Below are 18,288 nucleotides of genomic sequence, written 5' to 3'. Positions count from 1 at the left end.
AACAGTAACAAAACCGTGATTGCTTTGTTGCTCAAGTTAGGATAACTACTCAATAAAACAATAAAAATAAAATTACTTGCTGTTGGTTTTAAATGACCAATCACATCAAAGAATGATGCTTGTCTGGGTGGTTTTATCCTTACACACACAGACACTCATAACATTGACAGACTCTTGCGTATGCGACATACATGTCATCTATACTATTGTATATTTGAAGGGAATTTTAAAAATAAAGTACAATTATGGAATCTCTCTGGCACACCCGGAATCTCTTCAGGGCACACCGCTGTGCCATGGCACATAGTTTGAGAGACACTGGTCTATATTCATGAATGGTTTTAATGAAGCTCTCTCTCTATATTTTAAAAAACCCAAAACACCCAGCAGTATCCTAAATGTGGTATTTTCTCAGCTAATGAACCTGTAGCATCTACAGATCTCAAACTCCTGTGGTAGAAAGTGCTTTTCCTAGTTAGTGTCATATTTACAAGAGAAGAAGACATTGATTTTATACAGAATGCTGCAGCAACAAAATGGTGCTCTGTACTCAACTGAAATTTCATAGTACAATGGCCTCCTATTTTTATCATAACCAGTCAGTTCTCCAGTTTTTCCTTAGCTTTGGCACAACATTGAACAAATCCCCTATCCTTTTTGACCGTAAAAGAGCTCTGCCTTTTTACCTGCTCAACTTCATCACTTAGCTGCTCAGCTTTTGTGTCATCTGTCATTTGATTCCAGGAAACCTATATCTAGATACACTGTTTATCGCAAACTGTGTGCCTTGCCACAAGACTCAGCATGTGACAATAGATGCTGGCAAGAAGGAGAAGCGACAGCTGACTACCTACAGGACGTGCCTCTCGCAGCCAGCTGGCACTGGCACCTCTCCTCTAGAGAGTTGCGCGGGGACAGAAATCCCACCCATCTCCGCCCGTCCCCGCCAGGATCCTCTCCGTCCCCACCCATCCCCGCAAGGAATTACCTCCATCCCCGCCCGTCCCCATAAAAAGCAGCAATTACTTCTGACAGGATCATCAATTCCAGTTTCTTTTGTGTTTGCGCTGCTGTTTTCCTTGTGGAATCTCTTTCGTGGAACCCTTTTTTTGTTTTCTGTTCCGGTAATTAACTTATAAGAACATAAGAATTGCCACTGCTGAGTCAGACCAGTGGTCCATCATGCCCAGCAGTCCGCTCATGTGGCGGCCCTCTGGTCTAAGACCAGCACCCTAACTGAGACTAGCCCTACCAGCGCACGTTCTTGTTCAACAGAAACTTGTCTAACTTTGTCTTGAATCCTTGGAGGGTGTTTTCCCCTATAACAGCCTCTGGAAGGGCGTTCCAGCTTTCAACCACTCTCTGGGTGAAGAAGAACTTCCTTACGTTTGTATGGAATCTATCCCCTTTCAACTTTAGAGAGTGCCCTCTTGTTCTCCCTACCTTGGAAAGGGTGAACAACCTGTCCTTATCTACTAAGTCTATCCCCTTCAGTACCTTGAATGTTTCGATCATGTCCCCTCTCAATCTCCTCTGTTCGAGAGAGAAGAGGCCCCGTTTCTCTAATCTTTCGCTGTATGGCAGCTCCTCCAGCCCCTTAACCATCTTAGTCGCTCTTCTCTGGACCCTTTCGAGTAGTACCGTGTCTTTCTTCAGGTACGCAGTACTCCAGGTGAAAACGTACCATGGCCCGGTACAGCGGCATGATAACCTTCTCTGATCTGTTCATGATCCCCTTCTTTATCATTCCTAGCATTCTGTTTGCCCTTTTTGCTACCGCCGCACATTGTGTGGGCGGCTTCATCGACTTGTCAATCAGAACTCCCAAGTCCCTTTCCTGGGAGGTCTCTTCAAGTACCGCCCCGGACATCCTGTATTCGTGCATGAGATTTTTGTTACCGACATGCATCACTTTACACTTATCCACGTTGAACCTCATCTGCCATGTCGATGCCCATTCCTCGAGCTTGATTATGTCACGTTGCAGATCTTCGCAATCCCCCTGCGTCTTTACTACTCTGAATAACTTCGTATCATCCGCAAATTTAATCACCTCGCTCGTCGTACCTATGTCCAGATCATTTATAAAGATGTTAAAGAGCATGGGTCCAAGCACCGAGCCCTGTGGCACCCCACTAGTGATACTCTTCCAGTCTGAGTATTGTCCATTTACCCCCACTCTCTGTTTCCTATGCTCCAGCCAGTTTTTAATCCATGTGAGTATTTCACCCTCAATTCCATGGCTTGCAATTTTCCGAAATAGTTATTCATGCGGAACCTTATCGAACGCCTTCTGAAAATCCAGATATACAATGTCGACTGGATCGCCCTTGTCTATCTGTCTGTTTACTCCCTCAAAGAAGTGCAGCAAGTTCGTCAAACACGATCTGCCTTTGCTAAATCGTGCTGACTGGTCCTCATCAGCCTGTTTCCGTCAAGGTGATCAATGATGCTGTCCTTTATCAGTGACTCTACCATCTTTCCCAGTACAGAGGTCAGACTCACCGGTCTGTAGTTCCCCGGATCTCCCCTCGAACCTTTCTTGAAGATAGGTGTAACATTCGCTACCTTCCAGTCTTCCGGAATCTTTCCCGATTTGATCGACAGATTGGCTATTAGTTGAAGCAGTTCAGCTATGGTCCCTTTCAGTTCCTTGATGACCCTCGGATGGATGCCATCCAGTCCCGGGGATTTATCGCTCTTAAGCCTATCAATCTGTCTACATACCTCCTCTAGACTGACCGTCAATCCTGTCAGCTTTCCATCTTCATTTCCAGCATATAGCCTGATGGGTTTCGGTATGCTGTGTACATCTTCTTCAGTAAATACAGATGCAAAAAATGTGTTCAGTTTGTCAGCGATTGCTTTGTCCTCCTTTAGTGCTCCCTTTATTCCATGGTCATCCAACGGTCCCACCACTTCCTTTCCGGGTCGTTTCCCCTTAATATATCGAAAGAACGGCTTGAAGTTCTTCGCCTCCTTGGCTATTTTTTCCTCGTAGTCTCTTTTGGCCCCTTTTACCGCCTTATGGCCTTATGCGTTGATGTTGTTTGTGCTTGTTCCAGTTTTCATCCGTTTTTGACCTTTTCCATTCCTTAAATGAAGTTTTCTTGTCTCTGATCGCGTCCTTCACCTCTACAGTGAGCCACGCCGGTTCTTTGTTCTTTTTCCTCTTGGATCCCTTGTTGATACACGGTATATATATATTTTGCGCCTCGGTGACTGTGTCCTTAAAAAGGGACCAAGCTTGCTCTAGCTCTACCATGAGTCTCATCCCTTCGTAATTCCCTTTTCGGAAGTTCAGTGCCGTGGCTGTCGTTTTGGACCGATGTTTCTCCCCTGTGTCCAGATTAAAGCGGATCATATTGTGATCACTGCTTCCCAGCATCCCTTCTACTTCTACATCTTGTGCTGGCCCTCGCAGGCCATTTAGAATTAAGTCCAGAATTGCATTTCCTCTAGTATTTTCCTTGACAAGTTGTTCCAGGAAGCAATCGCCTACAGCATCCAAGAACTTGCTCTCTCTAATGCAGCCGGAGATGCCTAGGTTCCAGTCTATTCCCGGATAGTTGAAGTCACTCATGATAACTGTGTTGCCTCCCTTGCAGTTGCGTTTAATCTCGTCTGTCATTTCACCATCAATTTCTTTGGACTGCCCTGGGGGTCGGTAGTAGATGCCGATCTTCATTTCCAGGCCATTAGTTCCTGGAATTTTGACCCATAGAGACTCTAACTTATCCATCAGTTGTGGCGTGTTCTCTCCAGCAGATTCAATTTCCTCTTTGACGTATATGGCAACGCCCCCACCTTTTTGAGCCACTCTGTCTCTGCGGTATAGTTTGTATCCTGGTAGCACAGTGTCCCAGACGTTTTCCTCAGTCCACCATGTTTCCGTGATGCCTATGATGTCAACGTTATCTTTTTGTGCTATGGCTTCTAATTCACCCATCTTATTTGTAAGGCTCCTTGCGTTTGTGTACATACACTTGAGTTTGCAGCTTTTTCCTTTCTTGCATTTCCTTCCCTCTTGTGTCCTTTTCAATCTCTCTTGCCTGTAATCCGGTGAGTCTTTCCCTCTATCTTCTTGCACGGTATCCTCTGGGTATACCGGTTCCCGAACCATTGACTCTCTCTCTCTCTCTGTCGACTGTTGGCTTTCCCCTTCTTCCTAGTTTAAAAACTTGTCCACTTCTCTCTTGATGTTGCTTGCAAGTAGCCTCGTTCCATCTCTGCTGAGGTGGAGTCCATCCTTCCTGTAGAGCTTGCTCTTTCCCCAGAACGTCTTCCAGTTGCGCATGAAGTGGAATCCTTCTTCCTCACACCAGTGCCACATCCACGCGTTGACTGTTTGCAGTTCCATCTGCCTCTTCTCATCTGCCCTGGGTTCCGGCAGGATCTCCGAGAATGCTATCCTCTGCGTTCCGGTCTTCAGCTTCCTTCCTAGCATCCGGAACTGGTCCTTCAGTACTTCCCTGTTGTAGTTCCTATTGCTCACGTTGTTCGTCCCCACATGGATCACCACCGCCGTATCTTCTTCTTCCACACTGTTGAGGATCCTGTCCTGCTTTTCTCCTGCTCAGATCAACTCTGGTCTGTTGGCCCCTCCCCTTTTAAGGTGGAGCTTCGGTGGTGGACGTTGGGGGGGTGGAGTTAACTCTCACCGATTCCCCTCTTGGTCTCCTGACTCTGCTTCTCTCTCCTGCTGTTTTATCTGCTTTTTCCCCTTTGGCTTCTCTCTCCCTCTGCCTCTCTCTGTAGCTGCTTTTCTCCTGCTCACCTCTTTTACTAAGACTGACATGTCCATTATATTATATGGATGAACCCTGCTTCCAAAGCCTTCCTTCCCCGTGGGAGTCCCATTGGCTAGAAGGGGGTCCCCGTGGGAGTCCCATGGGTTAGGGGGGATTCCCACGGGACCCGCAGGATTCCCGCGATCCCCGTTCCCGTGCAGACCTCTACTCTCCTCCCAGGCTCAGCAAGCTCAGGGCTTTGTCTGGAGGGCCTCCGTGCATTCACAGACATCGATGTGATGACATTGCACATGCATGTGATGTCATCATGACATCAGTGTGTGTCCGGAGGCCCTCCAGCCTCAGCCCCGAGTTTAGTGTGCCGTGGCTAGTCTTACCACATATTGGCACCATTGGACCCATTGTGCAAAATGAGACTTGTGGTATATTAAGTTAACTTAATATTAGCTAGCACGGTAACGCACATAAAATGCTACATCAGCAGCTAGAGTTACTAAGAGAACTATTTACAAATAGGCAGTAGACTGAAGCTTATTTAAAAAAAAAAAAAAAAAAAAAAGGCCAAAAAGTGGCATAGAGGGACAGTGTGTGGTGCAGGGGTTAGAGCTACAGCCTTAGCACCCTGAGGTTGTGGGTTCAAATCCCTCGCTGCTCTTTGTGACCCTGGGAAAGTCACTTAATCCCATCATTACCCCAGGTACACTAGATAGAGTTTGAGCCCACCGGGACAGATAGGGAAATATGATAAAGTACCTGAATGTAAACCACTTAGGATATAAGTGGTATATAATATAAATAATAAAATAAACAAATAAAAACAGATAAATGTTTTTCTCGCCAAACCCTTCCAATTTGCTATTTTCAAAACCTATTTTCTAGACTAATTTCTATGCTGTAAATCTGCAGTTCATCTAAAGCTCAAGGGGGCATGCTAGAGGTATGGAGTGGGCTTAGGACTTGGACATTATTCTGCCATAATCGAACATGTAAGACTACGTCCAGGTCACAATTTGGACCTCTAGGGCTAGACCTGTTTTAGTAATGAATAAGTACCAAAACGATGCCCAAACTGACTAGATGACCACTGAAAGGATGTAAGCATGATCACTGACTCCCTCCTACCCAGCAAAGATGTCAATGAAACAGTACATGCCTGCCTGTATGATAGCTTCAGATGTTATGGCCAGTTCTACGTAGTAGAGCAGCAAGCAGGTTCCTGGAGTAGCCTGGTTTGTGATGTAGTGATGCTACCAAAACAAAAAAAAATTGACCCTAGGACAGGGGTGGGCAACTCTGGTCCTCGAGGGCCGTAATCCAGTCAGGTTTTCAGGATTTCCCCAATAAATATGCATTGAAAGCAGTGCATGCAAATAGATCTCATGCATATTCATTGGGGAAATCCTGGAAACCCGACTGGATTCCGACCCTCGAGATCCAGAGTTGCCCACCCCTGCCCTAGAAGATTCACAAAGAAGAAAATCCAAGAGAAACCAAAAAACACTGTGGAGTGACGATGTTCCTGAAATGGACTTTATTGAAAATTTAAAAGTTCCAAAAGTCTTCTTAAGCAATCCACATAAAAGTAAAACAATCCATATAAAAACCTTAAGGACCTAGTCCGCTGAAAGCGTAGGACCCAACACGGTCTGTGTTTCGACAAGATAGTCTTCTTCAGGGGTCCCTGAAAGTCCTATGGTAGTAGATATGTGGAGTAACAAGTGTGGAGTAACAATATGTGGAGTAACAAGTATGTGGAGAATTGTGGAGAACTCGGGCCCATACGTCACTCTGACCACTACAATTACGGTGGAATTTGTGTGCCTTCCAAACTCCATCCTAATGCCTCTGCACTCACATATAGGTGTCACCTGCAAGCATAAGGGCTAATGTTGTGGTGTACAGTGGGTTTTGGAGGGCTTACCATACAATATAAGGGTTATGGTGAGATGTGTGCCTGGAACATTTTATGTGAGGTTCACTTCAGTGTTTCCTAGGGTGCCCCACTGCTCTGCTGGAATGACTGCGTGGCCAATCTAGTAAAACGTCGGCCCCTCTTCCATTCCAATGGCTTGTGTGCATTTTTCTTTTGGACATGCTTTTTTCAAAAATGGTTTAAAATATAGAAGACAAAAAAAAAAAAAAGGAAATCCAACTGGGTCTGCAGTGCCAGGACAGCAAGCGAAAAGCAAAAGAAAACTGCAGACTGATATGTACAAGATGCAGGCTATGTTTATTGTACCAAATATTTAATGTAGTTAATAATACCACCTTATTACAAACCAAGAGAACCGACACGGTTTGACTCACTTTTTGCGTTGCACTGCTGGCTTGTGACTTAATTTACACAGGCGTTTGTTTTATACCATTTTATTGTGGTTTATCTCAAACCTTATCAACCATGGACCCCTGAAGAAGGCGTGTTCTCCGAAACACGGACCGTGTCGGGTCTCTTGGTTTGTAATAAGGTGGTATTATTAACTACATTAAATATTTGGTACAATAAACATAGCCTGCATCTTGTACATATCAATCTGCAGTTTTCTTGAAAAGATTTCTGCATGTTTGGTACTGGATTTTTATGTGTTACGCAAAATGTCTAAACTTAGATTTACAAGGGGGTACTGAAAGGGTCTCAGCCCAACCAACCAACTTCCTAAATTCTGAGCATTATTTTGCCACTGTAGCTGGAAAAGAGTGTTATCTTATTTCGTTAAGTGCCAATTTGTAGAAACGAAATTCTGTGTTTTGACATTGTTTCAGATCATTGATTGAACCATATCCACGTCATTCTCTTCTTGTTTGGGTTGCGAACTTTTCAACATTCTCTCGTAGACATCATAACGACAATGGCTCTCTGTGCCACTTTCTGTTCTCCATCAACAGGCAGATGAATGAGCCACAAAAGTTGGTGACATCATATGACGGTGCCAGGATGGAGTAACTCTCAAAGACCAAATGACCCGTAAAGCTTCCAGCATGCAAGGGGTTTCCTGCATGTTACTTTCCTCTCCATTAGTACCCTACTGCATGATATTCAAAGTGATTTAAGCGAGCAGGAGGGGCTTCTGCCCGCTTAAATCACTTTTGAGCCACCCAACCACCAACATTCAGCGGCACTAAACCAGACAGTGCAGCTGAATATCATCTGTGACTGCCAATAATGAAAGTGGGCAGGTCAGGGGTGGTGCAGCGAGTGGTACTGAGAAGGAACCAGTGAACATGTGGGCATTGCTAACTGTCTTATGCAGACCCTGACTGAATTTCAGCTGGAACTCGCATACGCTCTGGTGGCTAGGGCTCTTTGAATTAGCTCCGGCTATTCAGTACCAGTGTCCGGACGTGGCCTGGGGCTGAATATCCAGGCATGGAGGAGCGGCCTAGTGGTTAGGGCTGCAGCCTTGGCACCCTGAGGTTGCAAGTTCAAGCCCAGTGCTACTTCTTGTGACCCTAGGCAAGCCACTTAAAGCTCCATTGCTTAAAGCTCCAGGTCAGATTATGAGTCTGCCATGTCAGATAGGGAGAAATACTTAACTACCTGAATGTAAATCACTTAGGGCTCCTTTTACAAAGGTGCGTTAGGGCCTTAACGCGCGGAATAGCATGCGCTAAATTGCCCCGCGTGTTAGCCGCTACCGCCTCCTCTTAAGCAGTTTTTTGGGTAGCGTGCGCTAATCCAGTGCGTGCGCTAAAAAACGCTAGCACACCTTTGTAAAAGGAGCCCTTAGTCTATAACTGGCATATAAATCCTAAAAATAGTAATAATAAATAATAATCTGTCTGGCAGTGGTCAGCATGTAAAAAAAAAAATTACTGTGAGCTAACTATTGCCCCCTTGTTTCTTTTTTCTTCTTAGCAGATCAAACGTGAAACTAGCTCTTACCCTTCATGTTTTTCATCTCGTTTTGTAATATCTTCCTTAAATTGATTTTGTTTTTCAAAAAAGAGATAATGACAATAAAAAGACTTTAATTTGATCTGCAGAGAAATCAGGTTTTCTCAAATGCCCAAGCTGTGATAGGAAAATGAGATGTCTGATCGATGCAGGATACCTATTTGCCCTCTTCCTGGTCCCTGCCCATGACATAAAGAATTTCTCCAACTGTGACATAATGTCACTAAGGACCAGAGCCAGAAGGAGCCGAAGGCATGAACCAAAAATTCCTGGCATTTAAAGGTAAAAAAAACAAACCCCCAAACAACCCTTCTCTGAAGAAACCAAGATAACTCTTAACCCCGGCTGGGACAAATGGAACCCCTAGACCTTGAGGCAATGATCATTTGTGTTAACAAGATGTATTAGTACCGTGGCACTGAGGAGCAGATCTGAATTTTTTTAATTTTTAATTTCTTTTTTAATTCTTTATTGATTTTTAATCAAAAACAGTGTCATACAAATGAAAGAACAAAAGATATTCCACATATTACACTATTATCTATAAAGGTAACATAAATATCATTCAATAATTTCATTTTCCTGCATATAATAATATCATAATATATCCTAATATACAATACAAATGAAGAATAAAGTTACCCAATTATCACTATTAATATTTATTCCCCTCCCTCCAACCCCCCACCCCCCTGGATGTGTAAAGATAAAAAAAGCAAAGAAAAGAAGAGATATGATGAAAATATATTCTTATGTTTTTACAAATTTAGTCAATGGGCTCCAAATTTTATTATATACCTCACTAAAACCCCTACATTCTGCGTTAATTCGTTTGTATCTGTATGTAGTACACACATTCACCCACCAAAATGTAGATCTGAAAATTAATTGTTGAAGAGAGCACAAAGTTGAAGGTTTACCTAGGGTACTTGATATCCCTGCACTGGCCCTTCTTTGCAGGATTAGCAACCCCACTAAAGAAGATCCTTTAGCGTGGCAGTGCTGCTCAGCACTAACATGGAGCTAGTGGTCTGTAGTATTGATTCCGATGATAAAAAGCAGTACCCCACTCAGCTCTGTAGAGCCTGCAGCTCTGTAAAGTAAATGGTAACCCATGGTGAACAAAACTAAAAAGATCCACCACAAAGCTTTTCTCAGATGCTCAGCTAGCCAGACACCTGGGATCTATTTACTAAGGTGTGAAGTACTAATACCTCTCTTGAAATGCAAAGGACTACAAAGCACCTGTTTTCATAGCTTGTAATGAGCTTGTGGCTACTGCTGTTACTGTATGAACAGGTGCTTGGTTTTTTTTTTTTTTTTGGGGGGGCAACAGGATCCTTCATAACAAGGACTGTGGGGAAGGGGTGGAGGAAGAAAGCAGTTGTGAGCTCACCAGGGGTGGGAGTGTAAGCATTGTCTTTTCTGCCTTCTTTAAGTTGTGTTGGTTATATGCAGAGGAAGGCAAGAAAGATTTGCAAGAAAGATTATCCCAGGATTGTGAAATATACCAGGAGAGATATGGAAGACTAGGGGCTAGATTCACTAAGCAAACCGATTGTGTACCGATTGGTTTGCAACCCCTTTGCGACCCGATTACTCCCCGACCCGATTCACTAACCTTGCTCCCAATCTGATCAGCACCTGATCCAATCCGTGCATGCAAATGAGGGAAATGGCATGCAAATTTTGGAAGGCAACGATTCACTAAACAATTTTTGTTACACTGATTAGGCTTGCCGATCAGAAAAGAAGCAACTGCTGAAGACCAGTCGCTTCTATCCTTGCCGACTCTCCTGTCCTTTAAAACCACAGGCTCGCAATGCTTTTAGCAGAATATATAAAAAAGGAATTTTTCCTTTTTTATATATTCTGCAAAATGCATTGCGAGCCCGTGGTTTTAACCCGACAATGCCCCCCTCCCCGAACCCCAAAAAAATCCTCCCGCACTGATGCCCACTACCGTCACCGCTGCCCACCCACCCCCTCCTTGCACGCAAATGAATATGGCAGGAGGGACGCCAACTCCCTCCTGCCATCGCAAACCCGGCCTTGCCGGGCCGGGCCCACCTTAGTTCCCGTACCTTTATCTTTACACATCCAGGGGGGTGGGGGGTTGGAGGGAGGGGAATAAATATTAACAGGCCGGGCCCACCACCTCCCCGTACCTTTAAAAATGTTGGGAGCAGGAGGAGTGCTCAGTCCCTCCTGCTCCAGGCCTCCTCCGAGCATGAACTGCGGCCTTAGGCCATGCCTCAGTGCATCATGTGATGCACAGGGAGGGCTGGATCTGGCATGTTTCGCTGTAGCTCTTACGAGGATCCTCTCTAGACAAACATCAAGATTAAAATTTATCAGCCTCATTTCTCTACCTAATCGACTTCTTCATTCCTTAATCCTACGAACAAGGCTAAAAAACTGGCTTACCAGAGTCACTGTCATCACCCGACTCACTTCAATTTCAGCTGAGTAAGATGACAACGGCATACTCCCGGCTACTTAATATTCCCTTCCCTCTCCAACAGCAGTTAACAAACCCCACCCATCCCCGGGAGGAGCTATTAATTTAAAGTGGCCCACTCCACCTCAAGATTCAGCCCTTCGGGCTCGACTGTATTTAATTTGTATATCCATCGTTGTTCTTTATAGTTGAGTAGTTTTTCCACATTTCCTCCCATCCACCCTCCTCCTCCTCTAATGTAATCCACCACCCATCATCTAATATCCTCTAAAGAATGGTTATAGTGGACCCAATGGGCCACCATTGGCGCTTGCATATTTCGAGAAGAGATCCTGGACTTATGTTCATTAGGTCTACTTGTATGGCCTATATAAACTAAGTCACAGGGACGTACTATGGCATATACAACGTTACAACTATTACAGTCCGTTTCAGCCATAGATCTTATGCTTACATTTTTACCTGGGACCACCCACCTACTTCCCACAATATTCATTTGACACCACTGCCAGTGAGTCATTATTAAACCAATACAACTAAAAAGGCGGTAAGCTGCACTGGCAGGAAGGGACGTGTTCAGTATAATAAAAAGTTCCTTCAAATCCAGCCAGGCTGAAATATTACTGATGTCTTCTGACTGGGTCTGTAGATAATGGTCAAGAGAATCTCTGTCTGAAACACTTGACTTCCTTATAGGAAGGAATATTTTATCCTCATCATTGCCATTATGATCTGTATTAAAAGTACAGGCAGTCCCCGAGTTACAGACACCCAACTTAAGTATGACTCGTACTTAAGAACGCAGTCATGGCTTCATTTGATTTCACTAAGCAGTATATCCAGTGGGGCATAGACTCCTACACTTCTGCAACAGATTTGGGAATGATGCATGGCCACATTAAGATTGGTGTGTGGTTGTGCATTCTGTACCTTAGAGAGAACACTGGTAGGGACAGTTGGCCTTGTCAGCTGGGAGTAGAGGTAAGCAGCAAGAATCTTAAAAATCTACATGTTCTGAGTTACATACAAATCCGACTTAAGAACAGGTTTAAAAACGTAACTCGTTCTTAACCTGGGGACTGCCTATAGTGTTGTCTAATTCATTACTTGCATCTTCATCTTTGTTATAATTGTCATGAGTCCCAATTACAGAGAAGATGTTCACAAATTTGGAATTATTGTCTATTGTTCAAAAAAAATTTTGACTGATGGCAAACTCCATAAGAATGTCTTTGAGAACAGATTCAGGAACATCAAATGTGTGAATCATTCAATCTTCTTAAGGCCAGACAAGACTTCTGCTCTAAGGACTTGCTCAGCCAGTGGACATTCACCCCAATGCAGAATTTTCTATGGGATGGCCAGGAGTCTATTGTGGTAGAGAGATGTCTGTTCGTCAAGAATTGCAACTGGCTTGCTTTATCTTTGCTTCAAAGTGACCCAACTCATCACTGTTCTGTTGGGGTTTTTTTTTTTTAATTAATTTGAGCTGAGACTGCAACTGCAGTCTTATCCTAGCGCTATCTGGCTAAGGTTTCCTTGTATGTGAAAAAACATTTAAAATTTTTTTTTCCCCAATATTGTAAAATATTACAAGGGTCATTATTGTTATTTTACTGTTTAGGGAGTCTTTGGTCATTATTATATGAATAACTTCACTAGGGGGAATGATTTTATTTCAATTTAGTTATGTAATTGTGTCAATTTTGAGAATTTTCATCTGCTGTCTGTATTTTGCACTGTTCAGGAAGAAATGCATTTGTTTCTTTTTCTTTGGGGTCGTACTGCATGCAGAGTCTTGCATCTTAGGGTTTGTTTGTATATATTAGTACTTTTAGTTTGTGGTCTCGTATTTGCATAGGGGTTATATGTGTTCTGGTAGGAATGAATGTTGAGAAACATACTGTGTGCTTTGTGTAGTTTAATTTTGTGGTTAACCATTATGTGTTGTTAGTAAGATTATATTGTATGTGTACATATGAAAAATAAATGGAAAAAATGGTGTTGCAATTAGGGCTCCTTTTACAAAGGTGCGTTAGGGCTTTAATGTGTGGAATAGTGCACGCTGAATTGCCGTGCATACTAGACCTTAACGCCAGCATTGAGCTGGTGTTAGTTCAAGAAGCGTAGCGCGGGTTTAGCATGCGCTAAAATCCTGTGTGTGCTAAAAACGCTAGGGCACCTTAGTAAAAGGAGCCCTTAGTACTATTATGGGGGCGTGGTCTGGCCCATGACTTAGGCTGTGTTTTGGATTTCGGCCTCTTAATGTGATTGAGTTTGACACCCCTGCTCTATGAGGTATTGATTGGTTTGTTTCCTGATCTGAAATTGTTGGAATTTTTCCTTTCATTTTCTTTTGTTGAGGATGAGAAGAATCCCATACAGCCCAAACATCAAACACATCTGAAGAACTTTCCTGGTGTGTTTTCTTTTTGGGAGTTTCTGCAGTTTTATCTTAAGTTTTAGTTAATCCCAGATTGTGTGATGGCTGGGATGAATCATGTAAATATTCAGCAAGTTCATGTGAAGTTGAGAATTTCATTTTCGTCTCAGTCTTTTTTAACTCATCTGTTGTTATTTGTAGTTTAGACCTTGGGTTAATGTATGTGGCAACTTCAGCTGTGTAATAAATTTTATTGTCTCGAGTGTCTTTTTTTGTCCATCATCTGACGTACTATTCAGATAGAGAAGTGAAGACTTTTTACATTACATTCCTTGAGTATTTATGGATCATTAATATGCCTCAGAAGGAGTTCAATGCAATTTACAATTTAGAAGAACCTGGCCGTGTCCAGGATTTACATGATTTCATTAGGGTTTATGACATAGATATCTTGGTTTGTATTCGTGTAGGCGTATGATTATGGTATATGGTTTGGAGAGAAGATTGGCCATATCTGATGTTGTAATCTTGATATTACAGGTTCTGGTACGAGAGTCACTTTCCTGGTTTGCGGAGTGATGGGTATGTAGAGACCTTGACTTCACTGCAGGCAAAACATTGGAAATAATTGATGAGGAATTATTTATTTCACAGGTTAATTGTTCAAAAGGCTTTAACAGACATATCAAACTGTTTATCAAGGTCCATTGCTAAACATTTTGGGCCCCTTTTACAAAGCAATGGTAATGATCCTGCCCTGGTAAATGCATCAAAGTCCTTAGGAATTGAATGGGCTTTGGTGCATTTACTGCAGCATTGCTACTGCAACTTTGTAAAAGACCCACTTCTGAAAAGTATATCGCCCACTTCTGAAAAGTAAAACAGTAGAGCTCCCTTTTGCTTTAACAAATGTTCCAACATGTAATAGGTTGAGTTCTATCTAGTCACATTGTCAAGAAATTGATGCTGAAGCAGACCCAGTTCATTCTAATTGCATGTAGACAAGATGTGGCAATGATGTGGCAATGAGGTTTGGGCTGTTGAGCTCTACCTCAATAAACCTGAGGCTTTTTCTTCCAGGGGTTAGTGCTCTCAGTTAAATAAAGTGGAGTAAATAGAGTGAATATAGCAGAGTGATTACCCACTTTTCACTATAATAAATATAATTACATGAATGTATAAAATATTCAACAACTTTTCTTGCTATGTTAATGTTATGGAAGCTTAGGAGAAAAAAATGTCAAGAATACATAATTCTTGTACAATCCTGCTCTATTCATGGACAAGTGGATTATTTTCCTATGGTCGCCAGATAGCTTTTAGTAAGCCTCAATTGGACAATGTTTTGAGCCCCTCTTACCTCAGGACTGCCCCCCAGGACTTCAGTTTCTTTCCTATAAGCCAGACTGTAAGAATTTGTCTTTGTTCATGTTTGTCCTTTTAAAATTCAGTCTTTTTGTTCGCAAATTCCGCCCTTGGGCTGCAGAGGTTCTCCGCATGGACAGCTCTGACTGTGGGAGATCACAGACTTTGGGGGAAGTCTGTTTCCAGGAGGTTGGACAGCCTGCACTTTTGGATTGGGCTCAGGGACCGTTCCCTTGGGAATTGGGCTCACCCCAGGTTCGTCTGCTAGTGGGTTTGAGCATAGGCTGCATGGCTCCATGGAGTTGTGTCCATAATCGAGGCTTGCTTCTCCCCTCCACCAGGTCATGTGCATGGCGTGTTCCGGTGGCAGAGGTCCCTGGTCCTGAATATAAAACTTTGCGATTACTTTATATAATGTTACAAATCTGTGATTTCCATATGTACGCCCAGGAAAATACATCATTTGTTATATTATACTTAATTATATTATACTTAATTACCATCTCTAAAATCAGACTGCCTATCACTAATGAGTGATGTATTCTAGCATCACCTATTCTGGAAGAGAGTAAATGTTCCTAGTACATTCTGTTTTCATTTCTCCCAAACATGTTCACGAGCTGTGAAATTGCAAATAATGAAATGCTGAGTTCATGGGGAAATAGAGGTTAGGTTCCAAAACTGCGGAAAGTGAACAATGGATTCTGTTGAGAAAATAGGGTTAGGTTCCTTCATGGGACAGCATTTGGAGTATTAATACAGTGTTTTTCAACCTTTTTACACCTGTGGACTGGCAGAAATAAAAGAATTATTTTGTGGATCGGCAAACTACTAAGACTGAAATAAGAAAAACACATTTCCGCCCCATCTCCACAAGCTCGGTCTCCGCAAACCATCTGATCCCATCCGCACAAGCCTCAGTTATGATTTTATATTGAACGTATTTTATTAAAGTATAAAAAGAAACAATATTCTGTACAATTGTCATTTTATAAATATAAATATACAGAGCAAGGACCAACAAAACCCCTGTCTCCCCTCCCCTTCACATATATCTCCTCTACTATCAAGAAAACTGAACAAGCCAAATTATTATAGAATGCTACGCAGAAATATCATGCTAACAGAATACTGCAGTCACACATGACAGGAGTAGTGTTAGGGGAGTGCCCCCTGGTCAGAGAGAGCCCTAAGCCAGCTGGAAGCTAAAGAAGCACTGTCTGGGCTTTGCAGTCCCCAGTATGTTTCTAGCAGGATATGTATTTCAAATCTGATATATTCTAATGACAAAATAGAAATAAAATGACTTTTTCTACCTTTTGTTGTCTCTGGTTTCTGCTTTTATCTTCTTTTCACTCTTTTCCTTCCAGCGTCTGCCCTGTCTCTTCAATCCAGCATCTGCCCCTTCCATCCACTGTCTGCCCTCTCCCCGACTTCTTTCTATGCCCCTCTCCTCTTTCCATCCAGCCTGTGCCTCCTCTCTTCTTTTTACATCATTCATTCCAGCTTCACTGCTTTCTTCATTTTTATCTCTCCTACACTAGACCTAGCATCTTTATCCCTCTCTCATTTCTCTGCTGACCCCCTTCCCAGCATCAATCTCTCTCTACTTTCTCATTCCTCTGTCTCTCCCCTTTCCCTCATCTGATCTCTCCATTCCACCCTGACCTATTTCCTTCCTTTTTTCCTTCTCCCTTCCCACCTCCCCTATCCAACATTAATTATCTTCCTATCCCTTTCCCTCCTCCCCTCCCAGCAGCATCTCTCCTTCTACCTCCCTCCAGTAGCAGTTCTCCCTTTATCCGGCAGCTTCCCAGCCTCCAACAGTGGCTTCCTCCTCTTCCAGCAGCTCTCAATACTTGCCTTAGGCAGCCTTGGGTCCGTTGCCGCCTCTGAGGAAAGAGGAAGTTGCCGGTGAATCACTGCCCTGGCAAGTATGAGAGCTGCTGGGAGAGGAGACAGCCACTGTTGAAGGCTCCCCAGGATCTTGTTCCCACGCACGCTGACCATCTTCCTCCACTTGCACCTGTACTTGCAGCTCTCTCCATTCTACCTGCACCTTCCCCGTGGCCCTCTTCAGCAACTCGGCAGGAGCGGCGATCAAGACAGGCTGCCGACATCAGGACCTTCCTTCTCTGAATCCCGTCTATTTTGTTTCAACTTCCTGTTTCTGAACAGGCGAGACTCACAGAGGGAAGGCCCCGACATCGGCAACTGTCTTCATCACCCGAGGTTGGGAAGAACAGCAGCCTTCCGCCAACACTACCGCAGTCGGCAGGAAATTTAACCGCCGACTCGATCTCGCCGGCCCTGCGCGGACTGGCAGAAATTTTCTGCGGACTAGCATCGGTCCGTGGACCGGCAGTTGAAGAACAGTGTATTAATAGATGCTTGTAATTCACTCTTTGGATGCTTGGAAGATATATATGGAAGAAAACGCCAGACTGTGAAGTGAAAGTAAAAGCAAAGAAGTCCTGTTTATTTTTTTAAAGAGCAGGTCTGCAAATACACGAACACAGCAGCGCAAAATGGGGAATATCGGTTATAATGCATGCAACCGTGAATATGCGAAATTGTGCAAATAACAAGAATGGACTGTAGCTCCTAGCACGGGCTGTTTCTGGTATGCATATGCAGTCACTAGACTCAGCAAAAACATATGTTCAGTAACATCTGCTTCTGTAGATTAGCAGTGGCCTTCAGTGAGAAACACTGAATGCTGCCCTCTGTACAATTCATAACAGCAGAAGACATAGGTTTATAATTTCCTTCACAGAAAAACCCCACTGAGCACAGGTGCTAGAAACCATAATAGTTTTCTGTAACACAGTTCTTCTGGCTGTGGTGGTCGGGCTAGGTAAAGAAAATCTGCAGAAAGGGAGTTTTGAGGAGAGAGAGAGGTAGTAATGCTGGTTAATGGCAGCAGCAGGGAGGAGAGAGAAATTGAGATGCTTGGCTGACAAGAAGAGAATGAGGTGTATATGTTGGACTGAAAAGAGATGGGGAGAGGGAAGAATAGTAAGAGAAGCTTACGGAGGCATGACAAAAACACTGCCAAATACAGGAGAATCAACAGAAAGAGAGAAGGGGTCTTAAAGAAGAGAGAGAGAAAGGTAGTGAAAGCAATGGAGAGACCAGTAGTTCATATGTAAGAAGCCCCTGTCGAATCACTATAGGTTGAGGTGAATTCTGGTGTTGCATAAACAATCGTTTTGTATATTATGTATCTAAAGAACACAGGAGGAAATCTTAGGCTGGCATAAATGTGCATAAAGTGAGTCTCAATTGAAAGGAAACTCTGGAGTGAGGGGGCATAGGATGAAGGTGAAAGGGGATAGATTCAGAAGTAACCTCAAAAAATGCTTTTCCACAGAAAAGGAGGTAAATGCTTGGCACAGTTTCCCAATGGAGGTGGTGGAGTCAAAATGTGTATCTG

The 18,288-nt window shown here is 43.3% G+C and overlaps 1 protein-coding gene across 1 annotated transcript in view; it reads left to right on the top strand.

The window, feature by feature from the left end:
• GLI1 (GLI family zinc finger 1) overlaps positions 1–18,288 on the top strand; it is a 329,009-nt gene that overhangs the window by 98,556 nt on the left and 212,165 nt on the right. Inside the window, exon 2 of the mRNA XM_033938485.1 lies at positions 14,028–14,069. The gene's annotated coding sequence lies outside the window, so the exon portion shown is untranslated. The remainder of the gene's footprint in view (positions 1–14,027; positions 14,070–18,288) is intronic.

This window comes from Geotrypetes seraphini, chromosome 3, assembly GCF_902459505.1.
Source record: "Geotrypetes seraphini chromosome 3, aGeoSer1.1, whole genome shotgun sequence".
Taxonomy (NCBI): Eukaryota; Metazoa; Chordata; class Amphibia; order Gymnophiona; family Dermophiidae; genus Geotrypetes; species Geotrypetes seraphini.
This window is presented reverse-complemented; position numbering and strand designations above follow the sequence as displayed.